Here is a 21040-nt window from a genome sequence, read left to right on the forward strand (position 1 = left end):
TGTAATACTGAAGTTCATGTTTCGAAGTAGTGATAACAAGGTTTTAGCAAGGTAATGTTCAGAATCTGTCTTCTTTAGTCTATTTTCATAGAAAAATGCAATGAAACTAGTAAACGTTCCATTAATCCTGAATGAAAAGTTCACAACATGAAAAGTTCACAACATGATAAACTGATGTGAAAGTTAAATGCTGCCAATATTTACTTGTGAACATTGACAGTTTCATTCCTCAATGATATATCCTTTTCTGAAAGTCTTGTAACTGCACAACAGTACTCGAGGTGAGTCCAGTGGTAACATCCTCTGTACAAACATTCTACCCATGAAGTGAAAATGAATATATGGAATAAGAATGTACTTTTTCCAAAGGCACAAATCTGTGACAAACACAGCATTTCTCGTCCTCTGTGATCCCATCAGATGAACTATCAGAAACTGTGGTACGTTTCACCAGATGAGCAACTTTTGTCTTTTTGATGTTGGAAGGTCCAGGCTGTTGGAGGCCGGATGATGAAGCTGTTGCTTTTATCTTGGGTTTAGATGAAGCTGTACCAGTGACCAGCATGTTATGTTGTACGATTTCTCCCTCGTGGAGTCTTCAGTGATGGCCTTTCCTGGTACAACTCTGCTGATTGTCCTCCTCTCTCTTGGTAACCTTGTTAACTTGGCCAAAAGTTTCCTCCCTGGACTTAAAGAATAGTCACATTGATGGAGATGGAGTAATTTCTTGAAGATCTTGAACATCAGAGGTCAACTGAGTTTGAAGTGCCTCTCTCTTCAAAACATTTGCCGGAATGAACGCTGACTGGTCAACAACGAGTGGGTCAAATGGATGGTTTCCAGATTTCTTGAAAGAACTTCTCAAGTTGTCAGGAGATGCTTTACATGCAAGATCGCAAACAGAATATCGATCAACACCAGTGCAAGCATTGTGACACTCGTTGTAGATCCTTTCAAATGGGCCAAAGCATCCTACATCAAATGGCTGCAGAACATGACTTGTGTGTGCAGGGAGGATGAACAGAAGAATATTGTGGTCTTTGGCCCAGTCAATAAGAGGAAGAGAAATATGGGACTTGTGTCCATCATACAGGATCAGTATATACTTCTTTTTTGAATCTCAGCCTTGTAAAAACTGGCAAAATGATGTTCAAGGTAGTACCGGTAAACCTCAATATTGGACCAGCCAGACTCTGTTACAGTTCCATCAGCTCCTGAAGTGCAATCTTGAGTAGTTCTGGCCTCATCCTCTTGCCAGAAAATACAAAGTATGGTGGAATTTGGTTGCCAAGAGCGTTTCCACATCCAATAACAGTAACAGTAGAACCCTTGCCAGACACTACAGCTGGTGTTGTTGCAGCAGCTTCTAAAGAAGTTACAATGGATGGAGGTGAATGATCTTGTTTCAGTCCCTTTTCATCAACATTGTAGATACTCTCTGGTGAATTAAGAAGGTCATATTTACTGAGAATTTTCTGGAGCTCTTCAAAGTATTCTGTGACACATTCTTGTGATGTGGCCTTTGCCCGCTGTAGCTCCAAACTCCTTGGCTTGCACACCTTCAGTTCAGGCCATCTCTTCATGAAGTTGTAGAACCACATCAAAATGAGAGGATAGTCTTCATCACGCTCACCAGCGTAAGTACTTGCCATGTCCACCTGCTCTGCTATAGCCATAACCTGAAGCAGCCATAATCTTCAGATGTTCAACAAGATGCAACTCCTCTTCTTCGGTTGAGCAGTGGTGGTATCTCAGACTTTACAACTTCAGGGTTCGCATAACCTCTGACTCTGTCACGCAATGTTGCCTCAGGAATACCATATTTTCCTGCTGCTCCACGGACAGAAGCACCACCTTCAACAACTGAAACATAGGCATTTGGCACTGCTGTTGGTGAGCAAGGCCTCTATCACCCTCAAAGCCTTGAATACAAGCCAGGACTTGTGCACATATTCTGAAATATAAATAAAATGTATTGATGATTTATTCTATTTTCAACAGATATATATGCAAATATAAAAAATCTTATTTATTTTTAACAAAATTTACCCTTCCCCCACCAATAAAAAAAATCAACATCATTGTTTTGTATTTTTTAATGTAATCAGTATCATTTTGGAGAATATTTCTGAATATATACAAGCATATTTTCTCAATTAATTACTTAAAACAATTTCCTTCGATCCTACAAAGACGGTATAATTGCTATTCATTGGTAACCTTTGATGTCTTTTTGCTCTTACGACATAATTAATATGTCTGAATTGGGCTTCCATAGGTTTTTTTCCCCGGCAAGACCCCACCTATCGGCGTCATAACCTTTTAGTGTCAGTAGTTACTTACGTGGACGAGGGGCAGTGGGGTAGCCTAATGGTTAAAGCGTTCGCTCGTCACGCCGAAGACCCGGGTTCGATTCCCCACATGGGTACAATGTGTGAGGCCCATTTTCTGGTGTCCCCCGCCACGATATCGCTGGAATATTGCTAAAAGCGGCGTAAAACCAAATTCACTCACTCACTTATGTGGACGACCAGTAGATAGGCGCTGTCATGAATGAAAACTAGTTTCTAGGGCTCATTTTCGTCCCAATGTTTTTGAATTTGTAGAGTCACCCATAAAAATATGTATGCTAGACAACTTTTGATAAGAAACTCACCTTGGACACATTTGATTTCCACATTGTGATGGCAGAGACAAGTCGACGACTTCTTGTTTACAGACATGAAATCTGACGTCGGTTTCATGTGTAACGACCGCCTGAACACGGAAATGATAGGTGCGCGAAAATAGATGTCCACGAATTTACGTTACGGTAGAATATATTATTATTCTCTTATCAAGGGCAATGACATAGTATTGTAAGAACATAGTATTGTCACATTGTTCTAAGAAATAAACAATTAGCTTGGTTGCAGTGACAAAATCTACTTTGTAACATTGCAATACAATAAGCAAGAATTTATGCTTTATAATAATTAACTCACTAACTTCAAGATAGCTGTTCAATCATTCACAAAAACTTCAGAGATTCTTTGAAATGTGTACACTAAGTCCAGCAAACACACTAAAATTGTTTTGAACTGCTGAAATACGATAAAGGTGTCCAGTGATAAATAAAGGCACATCTGACAATAATTCGTTAGTGAATAAATAACTAAAAATAACCAAAATAAACTGCAACGAAACCCACCGCATATGCCCTTTGACATGAACTTACAAAATATGCTGTAATGCAAATTTCGACATAATGGAACTACAAGTGCAATGGGCGTGTGTAGATATCTTGACATGCGTTTCAAGGTTGCATTTTCATCGACACACACGAAGTCCCATTTCTGCATATCGGCAGGAAACAAAATAAATCTCAGGTCACTCGATTCGTCAACTTTCTATGCACCCTGTTTATTCTTAATGCATGCAAACACAAATAAATTCAATGCATGACATGCAACAAAGGTTATCTGATCCAAAACATCAATGATAGCGAAACTTGGTATATCAATAGAATCAAACCAAGATGATTAAAGAAACATACACCGATCTGAAATGCCACCGGTTCTCTTTTCTTGTGTACTATCAAGCGTGCACAAAAACTGATGACGTCATGATACTATGTGTACGGCTCAGTTTGTCCCGGATATGGTGTGCGACTGACGGAGGGATGCGACAACCACATCGTCATCACTCGTATAGGTCCGGGAGCAACCGAAAGATTACTCGTGAGTCAATCGTGCAAGTCCGATGCCGCTTGTGTTGGAACCAAGTGGTGCTGGAGTTGTGTCCCTTACTCTGTTTGGAGGAGTTTAGTGACAAGTGCATTTCTTATCCTCACACCCGATTCAAATCAATATATATGAGATTAAACACATATGGATTTTGAGTAAAATCCAAACATTATATATTCACAATTTCAATTCATTTATTTTAGATCTGTATTAATAATAGAGTGAGTGAGTTTAGTTTTACGCCGCACTCATTAATATTCCAGCGGTATGGCGGCGGTCTGTAAATAATCGAGTCTTCACCAGACAATCCAGTGATCAACAACATGAGCATCGATCTGCGCATTTGGGAACCGATGACATGCGTCAACCAAGTCAGCGAGTCTGACCACCCGATCCCATTAGTCGCCTCTTACGACAAGCATAGTCGCCTTTTGTGGAAAGCATGGGTTGCTGAAGGCCTATTCTACCCCGGGACCCTCACGGGTGTCTATGTCAATAGGATGTAAAGTATAATAATACTCATGGGAATAGAAATACGATTTTTTTAAGTTTATGTGATAATTACTTCATAAAAACTGTCTGTTTTAACTAATATTTCCCATCTGAAAAACGTAAATTGGCACAGATACGTCGCAGAAACAATATGAAAACTCAATGTATGTTTTGAATCGGCTAATTCATCCAGGACTAAGATTCCTTTTTAGAGTTCGAAATAACCGCCTGCCGGGAGACTCAACAGTGGTTGCTATTGAATCTGAGCGGCAGTTTCAAATATCTGCAAGCCCTTGTGGCCTTCTGTAAGTTATCTGTCTTTTTTCGACCTGGAATCTTTCCGTTGTTTGTTTCCCTTGTATGGACGTTCGGGAATGATCCATGATGCATCATGTTACGGTGTCTCAGTTTCACTTCCTGGCATTTCCGCGCTTTGCGTATAGGAATATCATTCATCAGATTTTAACAAATAAAAACGTCTCTCTGCGCCATAGGTTTTGCTAATTGATTTTGCAGAAACAGTATGAGCATGTGTACAGTGTCAGTCTATTCTGTTTTTATTGGTTTCACAAAATGGGCCTGCAGATTTCATTCAAGGCCTGTAGATTTAATGGTTGCAGGCTGCAGTAGGCCCTGACGGCCAACTGGCAAATTAAAGTATTGTAAACACTGTTCCATTATTATGTGCGATCCAGACATCAAGTCTATAAATGAAATGAACATTATCACTGAATGACAAACAACGACAACAACAAACCTCCCACCATATTGCAGTCCTTTAATTCTGATCATGTTATGCTACAAGCAGTAATTTACCCCAAATGAGACCGATGATAATGCCATTCCTATAACTGCGTCTCATTTCACAACGTAAACCAGTCATCTTTTATGTATATTCTTTTTGTGTGATGGGTTGTCTCCCTTTGTACGATGTGCCGCTCCCCAGTGTTGGCTATGTGGAGGATACTATATGACCTTCCGCCTGATACCATTTTAATTAAACGAGTTAATGATTTGGTATCAAACGAGCGAGTTTAATAAAAAATGATATTTCACGGAAGCGAGTTTAGTATTCAGTGTATTACTCGCCAACATAAATTGACAGTTGAGGTTTAGTTAACTCTCACTCGTAAACATTTGACATTCGTGTGTAAAGTGATTTTAGCAATGTACCATCCAGGTATATCAACTCTGTCATTCTACAGTCCACGACATCCGCTCCAAGCCGCGCAGAGTACACAACCACACCACTGTTCCAAATGAAACTGAGGAATGTCGATAACGAATAATAAAACGATAATGTCATATTTCTTTTTATATATAACTGTAATATTGAGATTCTCCTACTTTTTTTTAAATTTGAGTTTTAGATCCATGAAACTAGACGAAGACAAAGAAACCGGGGTCGAGTCTGTATGACGCGACTGTTGCATCCCTCAAGAATAGCCCATGCACGGAAAAGAACCGTTCCCTATAATTGGGCAGATAACAGACCAAAATTGTCCCGATCGTCCACTTTGTGACAAAAGCACCAAATTGGCATGACTGCTCACCATCGGATCCTGTCCAGAACATAATGCTGGCTAATCTAAAATCCAAGATGGACCCCGTTTTTCAAGATGTCCGCCACTGGTTATACAAACTAATATCTCCTTCTATAATTTTTGGCCGATGTTTTTGGCCCAGGTGTACAACCTTGCTTTAGTTTAGCTTGCAAAACAACGTTTTAATGAAAAAAGGACAAATAATACATTAATATGTGGATTTATCTGAATATGGTGAGATGAATTTAAAACTTTGTTATTTTTTGTCGTAACTCTTGTCTGTGTTAAATGTAGTGTTGCGACAGTGTGTTTTCTATCATTTGTATCATTATTGACTGAGTGACAGTTATTATTTTGTCACACTGTTCAGAGTTTTGGGTGATAGTTATTATGGGTCACATTTCGTATCACGGCAACAGTATTTTAGCGGCACGCCTTGTAAGGTAGCGCTTTAGTGACCATTGAAACTCTGAGGAAAAAAATGAATGTGCATCTCCCCTTTCTTAAAAGCTATATCCACCCCTGTATAGCGATGCAACGTTTGTGCGGAAATGGAGAAGGTTCCCTCCAAATATTCCCAAGTTTGAAACCATTACCACTGAAAACCTATCGCCCAAACACAAGCGAATCTATATTTATATCCTCAAAAAAAGGTAATTAAACATAAATGTGATTCGATGTTTGCTCTCACAATCCGTGCAACCTTGAGGCTTGGCGCAAAAATGCTATCTGTCATTTGGAAGCTGGTGAGTTGCAGTTAGCGATTGTAAGGCATTTTTATGTGTTCCAGAGTAGCATATGAAGGCATTAACACCAGCAGCATGGAACGACACGTGATCTTCCTCGGTCAGGAAGAGATCGAGTGACCACATCCGCCTTGGACAGGTTCACGACCGCATCTTCTGTAGCAGGACTCCAAACAATCTTGGACAAGACTGTCAGGAACCGCGTTCGTTAGGCATACATTCGTCCTAGGGGACCTTTGTGGGCATCTATCTTTAAAAGACCTCATCAGCAGCAACACAGGCAGTGGTGTCAAAATCATCTCTAGAGGCAATTACAAAATGGAGTACCCTCATCTTCAGTAATGACTCTGGTCTAGTATAAGCTCAGGCGTTCTGATGGACCATGAGTGTGCATTCGGTGGTTCTCTCCCAGTTGTGTACAGAATGTAGACAGATTTGGTGGTGAAAGTGTTATTGTTTGGGCAAGCAGTGGAAGAACCTATGGTATTCACATCCAAAGCAATGTTACAGACCACACGTTACTGTAATAAAATCACTAGGCCTTGTGTCATTCCATTCTGGAACCGTCGGAACGTCAAATTCCAACATGACAATGCTCGGCCGCAAACAGCACAATTCACCAGAGATTTTCTTGCACAGCACAACGTTCAGGTTCTTGCATGGCTCTCCTGATCACCAGATTTGAACTCAATTGTACATTTGTGAGACGAATTGGATGGATGTGTGATCCTCACCCACAGATCGTTGCTGCTTTGCGTCTGGCTTTGTAGGAAGAATATCAGGACATCCTCACACAGTTCCTCCGAAATCCGACCCAGTCTATGGGATGCAACCATTGATGTCAGGCAACCATTAATGCTAATGGCGATCACACAAAATATTGACTGCCCTGTGACCTTGACCTTTCTGCACATGCCATTTGCTATGTCGAACCTCTACCTCCATTGGACAATACTTGTTCAGTGTTTCCTCTATCCCTGTTCTATATCACTCAAACTTACATGCATAAATATAAGTCATTTTCAGCTGTGCGTTTCTTTCTTAAGTAGAATGGATACAATATTATATAACGTACCTACACAAACGTTTTCATCTTTCCTTTTTCGCCATAGTTATCAAACTTGATGTAAGAAAATAAATGATGTAAATATGGTTCCCCAAAATGTATTGAATCGTTGATATCTCATCAAAAGGTTGTTAACTTGTTGACATATGTCAATAGCAAGCCAAAGCATATACAAATTCTAAGAAATGTGTGATAAGTACATTATAGCTGCATTTAGCATAGCCTATTCCAAAGGCACCGCACTCAACCCTCTTCCTGAGATAATGAGAAACGTAAGTGGCAAAGCCTTCAATTTCAGTATTTTAATCTAGTACTAGACATGAACTCCTCATCCTTACACTGATCTGATCATGTTGAGAGTCACATGTAAATGAACTAAATGAGCCAAGTAAACAGTTACAATACAGATGCATATGAAGCCTAATCTTCCTTACAATAATGCTGTTCTTTGGAAAGCTCTAAAACTATCATTGAACACTCATTGTCTTCTAAATCATGTTCTTGTATTAACTGATCATGATCTGATACGCACAACTGTGGCACGAAAATTGGCACCCATCTTAATTTGGTGTAAGTTGGCCTTCGAAATACTATCTCTCTTCTTTTAGCGTAGCCTACCTAGCTCATGTATTTGATCAACATGAAAACCACGAATCATATCTGTCGCAAGAAAATCCAAACCTGTTGAAAATTGTCGCATTTTGCCTCATTTAACATCTGTTTATCATGTAATATGACAGCCATCTTAGATTTCCTTCAGCAAAATAGGTGTTTTCTAACCTTTTACATTATTCAATCTGGAAGTTTTATGATTAAAGTCAAATGTTGAGAATAGTTTTGATTCTGTTAAAATACAAGACATATTATCAAAACTTTGCCGTTTTCGGAAAAATGGCGGCCATCATGGATTTTGGAAGCAATGATATTTGCTACATAGCATAAACTGTATCTTGAATAATGGGGCCACGAATTCTGAGTGGCCAACGTTATTTTTTAGTAAGTGTACCAAAATGAACATGTGTGCAAATGTTGATGCTTGTATCACGAAATGAGAACGATTTTTCCATTTTCTGCTATGCTACTAGTCACCTCCATACTCATCTTCCACGCCAAGAAAGACGTCATGTACAGAGCCTGTCGAGCAGCACTCCCACCCCTGCCACCCCATGCACGAGATCTCAGACCACTTCAAGCAGTTACCGTGTGGAGAAGAATTGTTACTGATGGACGACGACAGAAGCAACAGGATCCTTGTCTTCAGCACCACCTCAATCTTGACCACCTCTGTGCCGCTGACAACATCTACGTTGACGGCATTTATGGTAAAGACAATTCAAGAACGGGTGTCTCATGAAAATATAGAAAAAAGTAATTATCTGTCTAAGTAATCATAGACTCAGCATTAATAGCTACACCGGTATTATTAGTTGCACTGCTATACTGTGATAAGCAGTGTAACCGAGTAATTCTGAGCCCAAATTTACTTTGACTGAGTAAATATGAAATTCCGTTGCGAATGAAAGTCCTGTCTTTATAAGTGTTCAAACGCTACAGTTACAATTGTGGCACCCAAAGAGACCGAAGAATGCTTCAGGTAATATCATTGATCAGGTTAACATTCATTGGCCAGGTGAACATTTGTTCGACTAAGCTTGTGTTTGTTCAGATAGTTCATATTAAAAGTGATGAAATACAGAAGTCCATGAAAAGTATTTACACACGCACTATAAGAGAACACAATGTCTCATGCAGTGGCTTCATGTTGACGTGTTCTGGAGGACGACTGAAGAGGACGACACCAGCATGATAACCATGCATTGTGTTGCGTTTCTGTGCTGGTATAATAAGGTAGTAGCAGGTGGGGGTGGGTAAAATCGTGTGATAACAGATAAAATGTGATAATATGTGATACAATATTGTGATTATGTGACCTGTTGTGACTATAGATGTAACTTTTCACTGTGGCTGTGTGTCCTGTTGTGACTATGTGACCTGTTATGACCATGTGACCTGGTGTGACTATGGATTAAACTTTTCACTGTGGTTGTGTGTCCTGTTGTAACTATGTGACCTGATATGACTATGTGACCTGTTGTGACTATAGATGTAACTTTTCACTGTGGTTGTGTGTCCTGTTGTAACTATGTGACCTGATATGACCATGTGACCTGTTGTGACTATGGATTAAACTTTTCACTGTGACTATGTGACTTTTCACTATGGATTAAACTTTTCACAGTGGCTGTGTGTCCTGTTGTGACTATGTGACAATGTTATGACCATGTGACATGTTGTGACTATGGATTAAACGTTTCACCAAGTCACTGTTTCAAAGATTAACCATAATCTTAGGAGTAAATTATGATGACCATTCTTTGTGTACTAAAGCTGTGTTTCAGACGAATGGATGGCATTTGGATATCAGATGAATAAACAATACATTCACGTTTCTGACTGGGCTTGTTGTTGTTGTTGTTCTTCTTCTTCTTCTTCACAGGGGAAGCACCCCTCCTTGTGACGTGACTCAGTTTACACAACACTTGGGGATCATAATAACAGTCTCATTATTCAAAGTTCTGAACAATTTGTCACTAAAAGACGCAAATTACAAAAACTTTATTGAGAACACAAGACTCCGCGTGGCCCCAGAACACGACGAAAGTCTTAGCTAGAACTATGACGTCATAGTAGCTGAGGGGAATGTTTTAGACTAGGAAGAAAAGCCATCTTTTGAAATGATATAATTCATTTAACGTCCTTCAAAGCGGAAAGGAACAACATCGAAAATCGCAATTATTCAAAGTCCTTCGGTCTCTTGTTTCAATGTGAGGCCCAAGATGTAACAATCACTTTCTTCACCCTTTTCCTGATAGACCCAATGCTGTAAGATAACACACATCGTAACAATCACTTGACAACGTGACAGTCGCCTAATGCTCTATTACGCATATGGTAACAATCACTTAGTGCATTCTGTATCTGATAGGTCCAGTGCTCTAAGATCACACACAAGGTAACAACCACTTGACAATCACTCAATGCTCTAAAAACGCATATGGTAACACTCACTTAGTGTCTGATATACCACAGGGAGCACTGATAAACCCAATGCTCTAAGCTAACACATATGGTAACACTCAGTGCGCTCTGTGCTGATAGACCCAATGCTCAAAGATAACACATATGGTAACAATCACTTGGTGCACCCTATTGCTGATAGACGCAATACTGTCCACTGTCTATGAATACTGCGAATAGACAACTATCTAATAATACTGCGCTTTTTCATCCACACTAATGCATGCTCAAAGCGCTATCACATTCTTATCCCGGATAACCCAAGCTGCCTGTGAGGCGACGAAGGTTATCAGTCTCATACTAGAAAACTCCATGGAGTCTGACTGCCAAACACGGCCACACATCCAAGGACTGTCTGTGGTCAACGTTACGTAACTTCAACTGAGTTGTGACCTGAGCTCTATGCACATGACCACACGCACTTACTTGTGTGGGTATACTTCCACACGTAATTCGTGATGTTACCAGGAAGTCAGTATTTACGTTTCTTATTCCAGTGACGTCATGCCTGCATCTGTGATGCTGGTGGAGTAGTGGTCGATTCTTCGCAAAGGCTACAGACACAAAACACCGGGACTTGAAACCATGCCATATATATGTTACAGTCTGATTGTGAAATCAGTCATTTCGTGAAATCATTCGTGAAATGACTGAGAAGGTCAGCCATTACACGTCGTCCTATGTAACAGCAATCAATATACTTCAGTCATTTCATAAAGTCTCACTTAATAACTCAATCTCCAAATGCGGATCAAATACATATAGATGTGAAAAAGTGAAAGAAGGTGAGGTTGCAGAATTTGGTCCATGTAGCGATTGGCTTTAAGTTTGCCTTGGACCACCACCAGCTCTGATCTAACTGTGTAGGATATGGTACCCACACCAGTCTGTCCACATGTTGAAAGCAGTTTGTGCCGACGTCGACAGACACCTTTCCCCATCCCATCGTTGCTGGAGGAAACGCAATTCATCACTGAACCATACGTGTCACCAGTTCCACAGGTTCCGGGCTTGTACCCTGTTGCACCATTGGGCACGTCGCTGTCGGTGTAATCGTGACAGGGCAGGTCCGACTTTTGGTCGACATGCTCGAATTACCACTTCTCTCAGAAGATTTCTAGTGGTTTGGTCGAATATTCTTCGTAGTCCAGGCATTTGTCCTGCAGTGTAAGTTACTGTAACAAAGCGGTGACGTAGGTGAAACACCCTGATGAATCGGTCTTTAGCATGGGTGGTCAGTCTTGGCCTTCAACGTAGTGGTCGCATTGACACTGGTATCAGTACAACCCTGTATTTGACACTGGTATCAGTACAGCTCTGTATTTGACACAGGTATCAGTACAACCCTGTATTTGACACTGGTATCAGTACATCCATGTATTTGACACTGATATCAGTACAACCCTGTATTTGATACTAATATCAGTATAGTCCTGTATTTGACAATGATATCAGTATACCGCATTAGCGACATTAAACGATTTAAGACTTGGCAATAATACGATTTTATTCTAAACATTTAGTACCAATGCAAGTATATTTTAACATTCGAACATACTAAATATACAGTGCAATTTGTGGTAATAATATCAAGGAAGTAGTGTTTGCTATGAGTATCAGTAATTGCACTGACAATAGGATCATTTTTCTAGATACAGGTGGTTCGTATACGGATATATGTACAGTGTGTTAAGAGAGTGTGCTTTCTGTAGTTTGAATCATCATTGATTAAAGGGAAATATACCTAGATGTCCCAGTGTTACGAAGTTTCCCAAATGCCTTATCACTGATTAACAATGTTTAGAGTTTTGTGTGTGAATTGTGGGTCACTCTTCATGTCATATATGTTCTGTGGCAATGGTATTTTTAGCGGTAGGCCTTCTTGATGACGCTCCAGTTGCCTTCCCATGGCAGTCTATTGTTTACCTCCCGTTCGAGAAAGTTGTAAGTGAATGGCGATGCGGCCACTTTGTGTTCGAATGTTTCTGCAACTGTGTTGGTGTATATGATTAATGGCTGGTTGTTGTGTTGAGGGATACACACGGACTTACACTCGGACTTTTCACCAGGCGTTCTGCTTCTTCGTTGTTTGTCAAAAACCTCCGACCTACAATGTACACTCAAGATTGATTCGTGACAGACCATTGACTTTGTAAACTACCTTCAGTTATTATGTCTGATCTCACCGTAAAACGCATTACTCAAGTGACTCAAATGCATTATGCTGGAAATCTGTATTGTGATTCATTGTAGCTTGGTCATTGTTTGCTCAACATATTAATGAATATTTTAGACATGTCTTTGTTATATTTTGCTGGTTCAAGGGGGATTCTTATACCGTTTGTCACGGCAGTTTATTAACCGTAACAATTGTACATTTACCCCATTTAATGTTAAATCAAATACGCTATGAGGCAAATGACCCATTTGAAAACAATACCACCAACGGGAAGACTGTATATCTTCTTTACCACACAAGGCGAATCATACCACCGTGTTGGTCTGGGATTTTAATCTGAGATTAAAACTGTTAAGACCCCTTACGATTCCCTACACAAATTACTCAATAACCAACATTTATATGACGCCCAAAGCAGTGCACGGCTGTTTCATAAATCACCCCCCACCTGCTATGACGTGTATTCACGGCTTCTTATGCTAGTCATAAATTCAGCTTATAGGACAAATCAGACCAAATGACATTGCCTGATTTCGCAAACAGCTGTTAATGATGTATAATGGAGGCAGCATTGGTTCCCTCAGAGTGGAACCTCATCGAACCTTGCTCAGAACAGGTCGATAGCTATGTCCCACAATGGTTACCTCCCCTTTTATGTTAATATTGATACGATTATTAACAGGACTAAACATAATATTCATCGACCGCCCCTTCTCATTCGCTTGTGGTTTGTTTAGGAGACCTCCCAGTGCCTTTGATCCTGATCAAAAATGGATATCCAAGCTATTTTCGACTGGCCTATAAATCAACATTGACAAGTCTGCTTTATGAATGAAAATAACAAAGCTCTGCGTGGGGTCATCACGTGCTCAGATGGCGACCCCCGAAGATTTGAAAATCTAGTCCCAGGGTCTCCTTGCTTGGTAGCTGTGGTGCAAAGGTGCGATAGGACAGAGGAAAAAGTGTTCGCCCATAACGCTGAAAGCTTGGGTTCAATTCCTCTAGGGCTGTGCAATATAACCAGTTTACCGGTATTTGCCGGTATGGACATTAAAAAAAAAAGATACGTCTTGCGATACGCTGGTCGAAAAACGGTACTTTGACATGCATTCGGAAAACTTCGTAAAACTACGGATATTTCCGTTTTTGACATGGACAATGGTGTGGTAATAATGATGATGATGGGTATGATTGTTGTGATAAATGATGGTGATGAAGATGTTTATGTTGGTAATGGTAATGATGATGGAAGTGACCGTGGTGAACATTACATTGACAGGATTGTTGTGATAAATGATGGTGATGAAGATGTTTATGTTGGTAATGGTAATGATGATGGAAGTGACCGTGGTGAACATTACATTGACAGGATTGTTGTGATAAATGATGGTGATGAAGATGTTTATGTTGGTAATGGTAATGATGATGGAAGTGACCGTGGTGAACATTACATTGACAGGATTGTTGTGATAAATGATGGTGATGAAGATGTTTATGTTGGTAATGGTAATGATGATGGAAGTGACCGTGGTGAACATTACATTGACAGGATTGTTGTGATAAATGATGGTGATGAAGATGTTTATGTTGGTAATGGTAATGATGATGGAAGTGACCGTGGTGAACATTACATTGACAGGATTGTTGTGATAAATGATGGTGATGAAGATGTTTATGTTGGTAATGGTAATGATGATGGAAGTGACCGTGGTGAACATTACATTGACAGGATTGTTGTGATAAATGATGGTGATGAAGATGTTTATGTTGGTAATGGTAATGATGATGGAAGTGACCGTGGTGAACATTACATTGACAGGATTGTTGTGATAAATGATGGTGATGAAGATGTTTATGTTGGTAATGGTAATGATGATGGAAGTGACCGTGGTGAACATTACATTGACAGGATTGTTGTGATAAATGATGGTGATGAAGATGTTTATGTTGGTAATGGTAATGATGATGGAAGTGACCGTGGTGAACATTACATTGACAGGATTGTTGTGATAAATGATGGTGATGAAGATGTTTATGTTGGTAATGGTAATGATGATGGAAGTGACCGTGGTGAACATTACATTGACAGGATTGTTGTGATAAATGATGGTGATGAAGATGTTTATGTTGGTAATGGTAATGATGATGGAAGTGACCGTGGTGAACATTACATTGACAGGATTGTTGTGATAAATGATGGTGATGAAGATGTTTATGTTGGTAATGGTAATGATGATGGAAGTGACCGTGGTGAACATTACATTGACAGGATTGTTGTGATAAATGATGGTGATGAAGATGTTTATGTTGGTAATGGTAATGATGATGGAAGTGACCGTGGTGAACATTACATTGACAGGATTGTTGTGATAAATGATGGTGATGAAGATGTTTATGTTGGTAATGGTAATGATGATGGAAGTGACCGTGGTGAACATTACATTGACAGGATTGTTGTGATAATGATGGTGATGAAGATGTTTATGTTGGTAATGGTAATGATGATGGAAGTGACCGTGGTGAACATTACATTGACAGGATTGTTGTGATAAATGATGGTGATGAAGATGTTTATGTTGGTAATGGTAATGATGATGGAAGTGACCGTGGTGAACATTACATTGACAGGATTGTTGTGATAATGGTGGTGTGGTGATGGTGGTGAACAATACTTTGACAGGGTTGTTAATTTCGATTTGAAAATGTGTTCTTGAATACTTACTAATGACCAGTGATATATGATATGTCCTAACAAGGTAAAGCTGCCGACTAAAATATTAGGTCTGTTTTGAGAGTGGCGAAACTGGTTCAAACTAGTAACCGCAGTGGTGATGTTAAGATGCTATTGTCCTTGTTTCATTTGTGCCAAATATGATTTTAATTTCTGTTTTGTCATGATTAAAACTTTGTATTAAACTTTGTTGACACATGTCATCAGTTGCCAGTTGCGCAGATCAATGCTCATGCTGCTGATCACTGGATTGTATGGTCCAGATTCGATTATTACCCCCACCATGTAGATGGAATATTGCTGAGTGCGGCGTAAACCTAAATTCACTCACTTACTCTCTCCCAAAATAACTCGACCTGTGTACATTTCCAAAAGAACCCAAAATTACCATGCCTTTATTTATTCGCTTACAAAAACAATAGGGGCGTTCCTGATCTTTTTGTTTACAAACTTTGAGAGAACTGGAAGAATCATTACATCAGAGCATGTCTGAATCACTGGCCGGTAAATCTGTGCAGCTTGGCATCGATCAATGGTGATCCGTCAAAACAACTAACCTTTCTCTCCTTTACGCTTGTAGGTAAAGACATGAAGATGAAGGCCGATATGACAACTGTTGAGCTTTAGTGTTGAAGTGAGGGAACGTTTGTGGAAACGGCTTCCGGGCCATCGTCAGGAAGCTCAGCGAATCTTTTAAGATGACACGCCGTACTGTAAGATGTGTTGTCATCTGTGCGGGATTTGTGGTGGATTTACCCATTGTTGGTGCAGGCGGTGAAGGATCAACCACAGTTGTTGAGGACACTCACCATGATGTCTTCGTTACGAGTAGGCGAGATGTCACCTCTTCTGGAAGTACCGCCATCTCGAGCCCACTGCAATTCCGCGGAGAGACTGGGACGACTTCTTGTATATCAGCGTCTTACATAACGCATGGGTCCACGTGCACAACGCGATCTTACCGTTACGACTATCTTAAGCCTATATTGGAGAATGGGAGTTTCAATCATTGTAACGCAAAGATCGCTTTGTGCAAGTGGACCCAGTTGTCGCCCTTGCCATTATCATCTCCATTATTGCCATTATTATTGCCTGCATCATGAACTTTCATCATCATCAACCACATTATCATCGAAATTAATGATAATGATGGTACACCACTTTTTATATCTTGAGATTATATTTTATCCCATGTGCTGCTTCGAACGAACGAAAAAAAGAACGTCGATTTCTTCCATACGTTTTACAATATCCTTATGAGTGAAATAGCCACCAGAGTCGTGACTGAAAGACATTGCAAATTCTAGAGAGTTAACAAATATATACACATTTAACTTTCACTAAATGTGTGTATATATATATCCCTTTCGTCAGTTAAGCGTGGACTTGCGATAGCACCAAACAGAACAGTTGAGTTAGTTACACAGTTTTCCATGATATATTAACCAGACATTTTGTTTATAGCCACGTTGTTTGCATCTGTCTGCCGCTATGACGTCACGGTGTAAGATAACATGATGTAACGCTAGGAAAACGTCAACTTAACACCAGGCGTGCTATATTTACACCAGATAGTGTTAAACTTAGTAACGAATGACGAGCAGGGAATGACGGTGCAGCGTTTTGGGTTTCACATGGATGACTTCATCAGACATAAAACACACATGGGGCCTACACTGTTGGAATCCAACCTCGTGGAGAATATTAAAAAACGTGGCAGAGTCAACACCTGCTCAGCATTTTGTAGGAAACATATGTTAAGGATCTATAAATAGTTGTGTGAAAGTAGACTGTAAACGCTGCTGAGATTTCCAGAACGCAGTTGTCTGTTTTTAATCTTAGGTGTTATAGTGCACAGCGAAAAAGTAAAACGCCGATAACTTTAAAGGCAGTTGGGTGCTAGTGTATCTCATAGTCCTTGAACCACATTATTCTTCCCACTGCCAAGCCCTCTTTGCAATGCTAGAGCCTTAAATGAAGCAAGTCCAGATTTCCACAGGTTCTGAATCACTGCTCCCTGGGTTCCTTGTAATTTATACGGGTTACTTTGTTACCAGTAAAATCATGTGTATCCAGACACTGAGCGTTAGTCTGTTGAGTGTAGATGGAGGTCAAAAATGGAAAGCTTTGTATGACAAATTACGAAGTCATATTTACACTTTCGCTGAACAACTGCTAAAATCATTAATATGACCTTGTGGAATTAGAATATTGAGTGAGCGAATGAGTTTAGTTTTGTGCGGCACTCAGTAATATTCCAGCTATATGGCACAGAGTATATGAATAATGGAGTCTGGACAATACAATCCCGTGATTAACAATATGAGCATCTATCTACACAGTTGGTATATGATGACGTACCAACCAGCTTAGCCACTCGATCCCTTAAGTCGCCTCTTACGACAAGCACGGGCTGGTGAATTCTAACCTGGATCTATACGTGGGAATTAGAATTCCGTTCTTCAAATGAAGATGTATACAATATATATATTAAAGTGAGTCTTCGTCTAAGGTCAAAGAACCTGTTTGATCACGTGACAATGTACAATGTGCCATTTGACATTCGGCAAGACTGTGTCTGACATAACCAGACGAGCAACGATTACGCGATTACGTCTTGACACAGTCATACATATGTTTGCATCTTGACAAAAACACACGTTTGCGTCTGAACACAATCACACGTTTACATCTTGACACAATCACACATGTTTGCTTCTTGACAAAATCACATATGGTTGTATCTTGACACAATCTCACACGATTGTCTCTTGGTACAATGACACATGATTGTGTCTGGACACAATCACCCATGATTGCATATTGGCACAATCACACGTGATTGCTTGCTGGCACAATGACACATGTTTGCCTGTTGGCACAATCGCACATGATTGTCTCTTGGTACAATGACACGTGATTGCATCTGGACACAATCAATCATGATTGCTTGTTGGCACAATGACACATGTTTACGTCTTGACACAACTACACATGATTGCATGTTGGCACAATCACAGACACAGTTACTTTGTGGTTTGCTTGCGTGTATTACCATAATGCCGTTTAAGACAGGTACCCGTTCAGTAATCTGAAACAATGGACATAAGTCAGTCACAGTAAAGACCATGACAACAGGAACAAGAGTCATCAGAGGATGACATATCCCCCGGCCCCACATGTTTGAAAGAAGAAATCATCTGACAGTTAGTTATTGTTTTTTGAGACTAAGTTTGAATTGTTTCCATGGAATTCAGGAAAAATATAAATGTCATATATCTGTAATCAGCAAAAGTCACCATTTCAAGATCTGTCTCATACATCTGTCAAGATCTGTTGAAAGATATGAAATGGTTTTCGAGCTTCGTGTCTGCCCTACATATCTACCAAGTGTTGCTGAAAGATAGTAAGAAGTTTTTGAGTTCTGCTCAGGAAACACATTTTTAGTTTTTTAGTTCATTAGTTTCTCCAAGTCCGAAACGTGTCCATGGAAACCAAGATAATAATAAATCACAAAACTCTGTACATAGCAAAAGGCACCACATTAGGTTCTGATTGATATATCTACTAAGATTTGCAGAAAAACAATGAACAGTTTTTGACTTCTGCTCTGGAAACGAAGCCCGTTCCTCCATTTTGAGACTTTGTCCGAAATGTTTCCATGGAAACCGACAAAATAATAAATCACAAAAACCTGTATACACCAAAAGGCACCACGTTGGGGTCTGCCCTACATATCTACCAAGTGTTGCTGGAAGATATTAAGAAGTTTTTGAGTTCTGCTCCGGAAACGAAGCCCATCCCTCCATTTTGAGACTAAGTCCGAAACGCTTCCATGGAAACCGAGAAAATAATAAATCACAAAAACCTGTAAATAGCAAAAGGCACATCTCCAGGTTCTGACTGATATATCTGCCACGTTTTGCAAACCAATAATGAACGGTTTTTGAGTTCTGCTCCGGAAACGAAGCCTACCCCAATATTAGACTAACATCAAAATGTTCCATGGAAAAACAAAAACAAAAAAAAAAATATAAAATAAAAATGCCAAAACTCTGTAAATAGCAAAAGGCACAACTATAGGTTGAGATTATTATATCTATCAAGTTTGGTCTAAAAATATTGAACGGTTTCTAAGTTATGCCCCGGAAACAAAATGATTACGGACGGACGGACGGACGGACGGACAGACGAGGCGTCGACTATATCGACGGTTAATAATAATGTAAACCCACATGCCACTGTACCGCAAATAAACCTGCGCAACCGAGAAAAAAGAATGCAAATGAACTTACTATCTCCTACGTACGACTTATTATCATCTATTATCACTTATTATCCTACGTAGGAGATAGTAAGTCCTACGCAGGAGATAGTGACACCGAAAACATTTTTCACCGTGGCCCTAATACGCTGCCGTACATTAATACCATCAGCACTGTCGAGTGATCCCTCGATCCAGCACGTACGTTGCGTGTTTACAGCATCAATGCACGTGGTGTTTTCAAGGAAGAGATTGTGCTTCTCACAGATGTCCCAGGAATTGGACTGTGTGTGTGAGCGGGTGAGTGTGTGAGTGGTTGGGAGGAATGTGTGAGTGGGTGAATGTGTGATAGTTGGCAAGGATTGATCTATGATTATTAATGGGTCACGTAGAATGTGTGATTGTGAGTAGGTTAGTGAGAGGAGTGAATGGGTCAGAAGAGCATGTGTAAGAGTGAGAGTGAATAGGCCAGGATAGAATGTGTGAGGGTGAATAGGCCAGGATAGAATGTGTGAGGGTGAATAGGCTGGGACAGAATGTGTGAGGGTGATAGGTCGGGATAGAATGTGTGAGGGTGAATAGGTCGGGATAGAATGTGAGGGTGATAGGTCGGGATAGAATGCGTGAGGGCGAATAGGTCAGAATAGAATGTGTGAGGGTGAATAGGCCAGGGTAGAGTGTGTGAGAGTGAATATGCCAGGATACAATATGTGATGGTGAATAGGTCAGAATAGAATGTGTGAGGGTGAATGGATCTGGATAGAATGTGTGAGGGTGAATAGTCCAGAATAGAATGTGTGAGAGTGAATGGGTCAGGAGAGAATGTGTGAGAGTGAATAGGCCAGGGTAGAATGTGTGAGGGTGAATGGGTCGGGATAGAATGTGTGAGGGTGAATAGGCCAGGGTAGAATGTGTGAGGGGGAATAGATCGGGATAGAATGTGTGAGGGTGCATAGGTCGGGATAGATTGTGTGAGAGTGAATAGGTCAGGATAGAATGTGTGAGGGTGAATAGGCTGGGACAGAATGTGTGAGGGTGATAGGTCGGGAAAGAATGTGTGAGGGTGAATAGGTCGGGATAGAATGTGTGAGGGGGAATAGGCCAGGATAGAATGTGTGAGGGTGAATAGGCCAGGATAGAATGTGTGAGGGTGAATAGGCCAGGATAGAATGTGTAGGTTGCATGAATAGGCTAGGATTGAATGTGTGACGGTGA

General features: G+C 40.2%; 1 protein-coding gene and 1 pseudogene across 1 annotated transcript in view; both read right to left on the reverse strand.

Annotated features, from left to right (window-relative positions):
• The window catches only part of LOC137285283 (heterochromatin protein 1-binding protein 3-like), a 23853-nt gene extending 20265 nt beyond the window's left edge, over window positions 1-3588 (reverse strand). The window contains exon 1 of the mRNA XM_067817612.1: window positions 3536-3588. The gene's annotated coding sequence lies outside the window, so the exon portion shown is untranslated. The remainder of the gene's footprint in view (window positions 1-3535) is intronic.
• LOC137284033 (uncharacterized) lies at window positions 701-11738 on the reverse strand (annotated as a pseudogene).
• Between the last annotated feature and the right edge of the window lie 9302 nt (window positions 11739-21040).

Source organism: Haliotis asinina, chromosome 5, assembly GCF_037392515.1.
Source record: "Haliotis asinina isolate JCU_RB_2024 chromosome 5, JCU_Hal_asi_v2, whole genome shotgun sequence".
Lineage (NCBI taxonomy): Eukaryota > Metazoa > Mollusca > Gastropoda > Lepetellida > Haliotidae > Haliotis > Haliotis asinina.